The sequence below is a fragment of the Petaurus breviceps genome, unplaced genomic scaffold, assembly GCF_028583685.1.
Source record: "Petaurus breviceps papuanus isolate PSGF00001 unplaced genomic scaffold, PetGlider_PUasm1.0 90723, whole genome shotgun sequence".
Classification (NCBI taxonomy): Eukaryota; Metazoa; Chordata; class Mammalia; order Diprotodontia; family Petauridae; genus Petaurus; species Petaurus breviceps.
In genome coordinates this window covers 9,098,048-9,105,017 of record NW_027187323.1, presented here as the reverse complement: position 1 = coordinate 9,105,017, position 6,970 = coordinate 9,098,048, and positions in this window count along the sequence as shown.

Below are 6,970 nucleotides of genomic sequence, written 5' to 3'. Positions count from 1 at the left end.
GTCTTCATGTGGAAGTCATCCTGAATGACTATTTGTCATGGATATTATGGAGGCAATTTCTGCTTAAGTAGAATTTGGAACAGATAATCACTGAGGAACTTTCTAACTCAGAGACTATGTGAGAGATGTCAGGACTGGAAAGAAATACTAGGAAGTCATCATCATAGAAGTGATGGAGCTGTTTAAGTTAAATTGCAAGTTAGCAAGACAGAGAGTGTAGCAAAAGAAGAAAAGAATACAGAGGATGGTATGACTTCCTTGGGGGTTGTCCACCATATGGACTGCGACAAAAACAAAGAACCAACAGAAACAAAAAAGCATCAGTCAGAGGAAAGTGTTAGGAAGAAAAGAAGGAGGAGAGTGTGATGCATGTGAAGTCAAGGGAAGAGATAGTATCAAGAGGGGATGGAGCTAGTGTCAGATGCTTCAGAGGGACAAGGAGTAAACCCCAAGAACAAAAACATTGGGGGGGGGGAAGAAACTCAATAGAGTCTGAATAATGGTTGTCTTTGAGTAATACCGTATGTGATTTTCCCCCCCCGAACATTCAATAATCTTCCACAAAGTCCTACTCTGATGCCTAATAATGTTATAATAATTTCATCCAGAAGTTCTACCACTGTAAATTAGTTTCTACAATAAGAAGACCAAAAGGGCCAAGAAAGCACCTTAGTCAGCAAACATCTGTCTTGCTTATGTAAGAGAGGTGACTACAAAATGAAACAAGTTAGAATATAAATTGATCTGTAAAATCTTACAAAGAAGGATGATAGATGATTCTGAGCAATATCATATCATAAAGCAGAGAGAAATAGTGAAGGGTAAAACCAGTTTATAGAAGATTTAGCCAGCTATCCAACTCAGCATAGTCATCTCGTGGGTTTGAGGATGAAAACGGAAGAGGACTAAAAACAGAAGAAAAGTAGAACAGATTTGCAAAAATCACTTGAACAAGCTGTTTTCTCCACTGAGAATACAGAACTACCACACTATGACCCACAGCTCCCAAACTTCTTAAGAGAGGAGGCTGAAATGGCACTAAAGAAAAGACAGGAAAAACCACTTTACTGAACCAAGAGTATATAGAGAAGGACTACAAGGAGACAAGATAATTGTGAGGTTGTTGAGTGACCAATATACAAGATATCCGAGGGAGGGGAAGATACTAAAACTATGAAAAATGTTGTGGACTTTAGTAATTTTGGGAAAAAAAAGTAATGAAGAGATCAACAATTAGCAGGCTTTATTTGAACTCTCCAACCTAAATAAAATATTTCTAAGAATCATCTGTACATGAATCAAGGGCATCCTCAATGAAAACACTAGTGGGGAGTTATCAGAGGTGTTTTATTAAAGAACTGACTTTCTGAAAAATGGCACAACACACTTTTAAGTTTTATCTGCATTATTAATATTTTCTTAAATCTAAATAATAAATGAAACAATAAATTAAGCCTGAATTTGACATGCTTGCCAATTTCTTAGGTTTAAATGCTCACTCTGAAATTTTAACATTAGGTTTCTATGATAGATCTGCAGTTTCATGTACAATCCTTTTTTTTTAAATTATACTATGTTATGAAAATGCTTCTTTTATCCTATAAATTAAAAATAAAATAAATATTTTTTAAAAGGAAGTCCAGGCATCCTCTCTGATGCTTATCTAATGAAATGATGAGCATATCACTTTGCTGAATCCTATATACCCATCTTTTCTAAATATTCTTCTCTTGCTGAAGCTAAGTAAATCCCCTTTTGTTAACTACAAAAAAATAAACACACGAAAAAACCACATAAGCTCCTATGAGCTAGTAAGAACTGGCTCTAGTGAAGCAGTATTCAACAATGGACTACATCTTTGCTATTTCACAATTAACTGAAAGAGAAAATATAAGATCATATTGTATTTGTTGCTTATTGAGTATGAGAGAATATTGATTTAATAGAACAAAACAATGTTTCATAGGTTTTTTCATAACAAGCTCTCATACATTTGTTAAAATCATTCAGGATTCTATAGAACAAGTAACCACAGAAGTAACCCTGTTCGATGACCTTCTGATAATAAACATGTTTATTATCAGGTGAGGTGTAAAACCAGATGTGAGCAAGTGTGTGTATGTTTTCTGAGATCCAGCCTAGAAAACTATGGGCAGGTTCATCAACCTTAGGATAGATCATGGAACTGAGTAAGTGCCAATATATGGGGTATTGACAGTACATGCATGCTACATGCTATCAAAAAGTGAAGAGACAAAAAAAAATCCTATTACCCAATACTCTTTAAGGATCTTTGAGGAGCAGGCAGATATTGATTGCCTTTCTTTTTCCCCTGGGGGAGAAGATCTGTGATTTTATTGGTGTAGAGAACTCCCTCTTAGGAACTTCATTTACTAATGCAGATTGATGGTTTTATTGCAATTTATCATTTTAGAGATTTGCTTTTTACGTATAGATTATACAGGAAAAAAATCTCAGTCCCAGGGTACTTTCCTTATTACCCCAAATATTTCCGGATCACCTCCTCTCACTATTGTGTTTTGCCTGAAGTTTAGATGCTGTGAGATAGAGAAGGGAAATGAAACAAACTGATGTGCTTCAGATACTATAAAGAGTTGTTAGAGCTTTCATTCCAAAGGGGTTATTTAGAAGCTTTAGAAATTAGTCTTAGGGCTGGTATTGTGCAATGTGGAGGGTGAATAAGTGGCCTCAGGGCCATAACCTAAGAAGCAGGATGAGAGCTAGAAATTATGGTAAGAATATATTCTGGTTATATGTTGTAGTGAACAGAGTAAAAGAGTATTGTCTTTGGCTCATGAGTTCAAGGTAAGAGTGGTTTCATTGGTTGTTTGTAGGAAAGTCAGAGAATAATCAGTGCATTCCAGGGCAAGTACAGAGCTTGAGAGTCCCAGGTGGCTTTGGGGACATAATATGGGAATGATTGTGTTCTAAGGTAGGGCAGTGACTGGGACCTAATGTCCTTCTCCCCTCAGCCACAGAGCCAGAGTAAGAGCTGTGGTGAAATTTGATATTGGATTTTGATCATTCAGGTTATTTGAATGAAGGTTTGTTTTTCTGAGTTTCTCCTAGATGCTGGCTCAGAAGTGACTGAGGTCTGAATTTGGCTTAGGGAGAGAATGACATACACACTAAATATGGTATCTCACCCTACAGGAAAGTAGGGGGGAAGGGAATGAGAAGGGGGATGATGGAAGGGAGGGCAGGCTGAGGGGAAGGGAAGTTGGAAGCACCCACTTTTGAAAGGGACAGGACCAAAGTAGAAAATAGAACTAGTGGGGGGTGGGATAGGATAGAGGGCAATATAGTCAGTCTTTCACAATATATCCACTATGGAAATGTTTTGCATAGCTACACATGTACAACTTATATTGAATTGCTTATCTTCCCAATAAGAGTGGGTGACAAGGGAGGAAGGGAATGAATCTGGAATCCAAAACTTTAAAATCAAATGTTTAAAAAATATATACATATATATACTGTTATTAATATTATTTTACATGTAACTGGGAAATAAGATATACAGGCACTGGGGCATAGAGATCCACTGTGCCCTACTGGAAAGTCAGAGGGGGTATGGGAGAAGATATGGGAAAGAGAAGATTGGAGGAGGGCATATCCAGTGGGATCACTATTTTGTGGTGGTGGGTAGGGGGAAAAACGGGGAGAAAATTTGTAACTCAAAATCTTGTGGAAATGAATGATGTAAACTAAAAGTTAATAAAGCATTTGATTTTTTAAAAAAAGGTGACTGAGGTCAGGTGAGACGGAAATAAGTGGAAAGAGGAGACCCAAGACTTCATAGCATATGTAAAGGAAACAGGTATTTTAATTTTTGACCCTTGTGATATTAGATGCTGAAACAAACTAATTTAACATGCCAATGATAACCAAAAGAAGAAAATCAAATAAATTTCAGAAGTTTAAACAAAAACACGGTATCACAAAGTACAGCAAAAATGACTTGGATTATGCACTACTTACTTTGCATTCAGTGAGACAACAAATATTTATAGCATTTACTGAATTCTAGTCATTGTGTTAAGTGCTGGGGATACAAAAAAGGAAAAAAACCATTGCTTGCTTAATTGTTCTTTCCCATGACAAATGAAACAACTGAGGGTTAACCGTAAAATATTTTTTAAAAATTGTAAAAGATGCTTTGATATTTCCAATATATTTCTCAAGACAATTTGTGTCATCAGTAATGAAAGTGGCCAGCCAATATCTACTTCATTTTAAGGTTCTAGTAAAATCACAGCCCAAGCTACCACATAGCATACAGTTCATTCAACAAGCTATTGACATGGGGGAAAGAGAGTTTTCAGGAGTCTTCTGAATAAGGCTAATGGAAAGACAGCTCTCTCAAACAATAGCATTTAGCACATGATAGAAACCATTCTGTGATCTCTGTACCTCTGGTATGTGGAAGGGCCAAATCTTACACTATATATAAAAAAAAAAATACACGGTTTCTATGCCCTGGCTTTGAAGTCCTACTAAAAGGAATATATGGTATCTGAACTACTTCGTGTTAGATGAGGGAACAATATGGGGCTGCTGAATGAATTCCCTTTAACTATACAGAGATTCTGCTGAATTCTTTATCCCACAAAATAAGAAAAGGGAAAAGAGATCAATCAGCAAACATTTATTAAGTGCCTACTAGATCTCACAGGACTGTCAGTCACTCAAGGCTCTGGGGCCAAGTTGGAGTTTGCAATGTTTTACATCAGCCTATGTGAGAAGGAAGCCCTGATTTTTCATTCTTGACACTGGGTCCTTACCTCTCTTTCCCCCCATAAAGGTGAATAATGGATTCTTCCAGTTTCAGACACAACTATATCTCCTGCTTTGCATGGGAAAGGGGGTTCAAGATGTGGTTATGGGGAGCAGCAGGGCTCTTGCTGATCTGATAGCAGAGAAAGCATCTGTCCTCCTGTAGAATTCTGGGAATGTTTCCTCTGGCCTTAATCCTGAATGGGCATTGCATCAGTCAAACTGAGACCTGGGAAAGAGCTTAGCTTAAAAAAGCCAAGGTCTCCCACTACATCCAGGACCATCTCCATTTGTCCTAATCTATATCTTGCCACTGTACCCAGATGGCTCTGGAGTGAGGCTGGCGACTGCACAGTCCTGCCTCACTTAAATCCAATTCACTTGCAAGTCATGGCATCACTTTCCTGATACCAGGGTCCTCTTCAAGAATGAAATGCCATGCATTTTGCTATAGTCTAGGATATAAAGACAGAATGAGATAATTTCCTGATCTCAAATGAGGCTCTACAACCATTTGGTCCCAAGTACCCTGCTATAGCACCCACCCATTGGTGGAATGTCTCACACTATTCAGCCCCACCTAGCTAGCTTCCCTCTCCTCCCTTGCTTTTTCAGATTCTAAAAGCCACACACTTCTTTATCCCACCCTTCTTCTTCACCTCCCCTATTGAGGCCTTGATCTGATCTGGAGCTGAAAGCTTCCTGAGGCTTGTACTTCCTCCTTTATATACTCTATCTCCCCACCCCCAACTGAGTTGTTTCATGAACCTGACAGGAAAGAATTCTCACCTTTTATCCCTCCTCTCATATAAAGTAAAGAGGAATCTCCCCAAGGTCAAGAATATTGCCCACTTTCCCCCCAAACAGACAACAGGAAATTCCCAGCTATCCTCCCACCCCTGGAGTTGTCCAGGGTCACCCATCTGGTGCACTTCACTGAAGCAATAGCTCCCGTTCACAATTATATGGAGGTTCCTAGAACTGCCCCTCTCAATAGAAAAATAAGTAATCTTCAAATTGGAACACAACAAAGACAGTCTGCATGTTGAAGACCTAAATGATAAAATTGCTTCAAAATTACAAGTTGAAGTATCAATGTATTGTACAGAAGAAATACCAAGAGATAAATTAAACTGGATAATGAATATGTTAAAGGAATAAAAGAGGACTATAATCCAAGTTTGTTTTGTTTTTTTAAACAAAGAGATAGAGGAACAATGAGGAAAAATGCAAAATGACATCTAAAGACTAAAAATATCAAAGCAAGAAGTACTATCCTCAGATTAATAAATCTGATTATCAATCTATAATATCCTGAAAAAAGAAAAAAATGAAGGTCCTAATCAGAGAATATTTTCTGATATAGTCAAGAACAGATAATACTCTGTAACTAGGAAGAACACATAGGATACCACTATGGAGAAATTTTAACCATAATTTATCAAGGCACATAATTATATAACTATAACACTATTAAAACAAAGAAAAAACTCGTTATGTCAAAAAGGAAAAAAATGAAATTATTTTTAAAGATACTAATTAGAATAAAACACTATTACAATAATAATGGGAAAATATCAAAACTGCAAAACGTACACAAAATCATTTTCAAAATGGACTGGAGAACTAAATCATATATATTGAAAAAATTTCTTTTAATTTCAAAATAAAATTTATTTCAAAGCAAGATAAGACCTGGAAGAATTTATCAACAAAGACTCCATAACAAAAGACAGCTCTGTAAATGGTAGAGAAGGAAATCCAAACAAAATAATAAGTTAAGAAAACTAATAATATATTTTGCATGTTACCAATTTTAGTTAAAATTTAAGATGTACACATATTGCACACATCCAAATGTGTAAGAATAAGATATATTATCTTTTCAAATTATAGTAGAAATAAGTTAGTTTGGATTGGAATATGAATTATGGCAAGATAGTAGAAAGAATATAAAAATAATCTGCATTTACTAATAAAATGACATATAATGCAGATAAGAAACAATGACATTTTTAAGGGCAAGAAAAAGTAGCAGTTGGGGTGGCTAGGTGGCACAGTGAGTAAAGCACTGGCCCCAGAGTCAGGAGGACCCGAGTTTGGTTCCAGCCTCAGACACTTAACACACACACACACACACACACACACACACACACACACACACACACACACA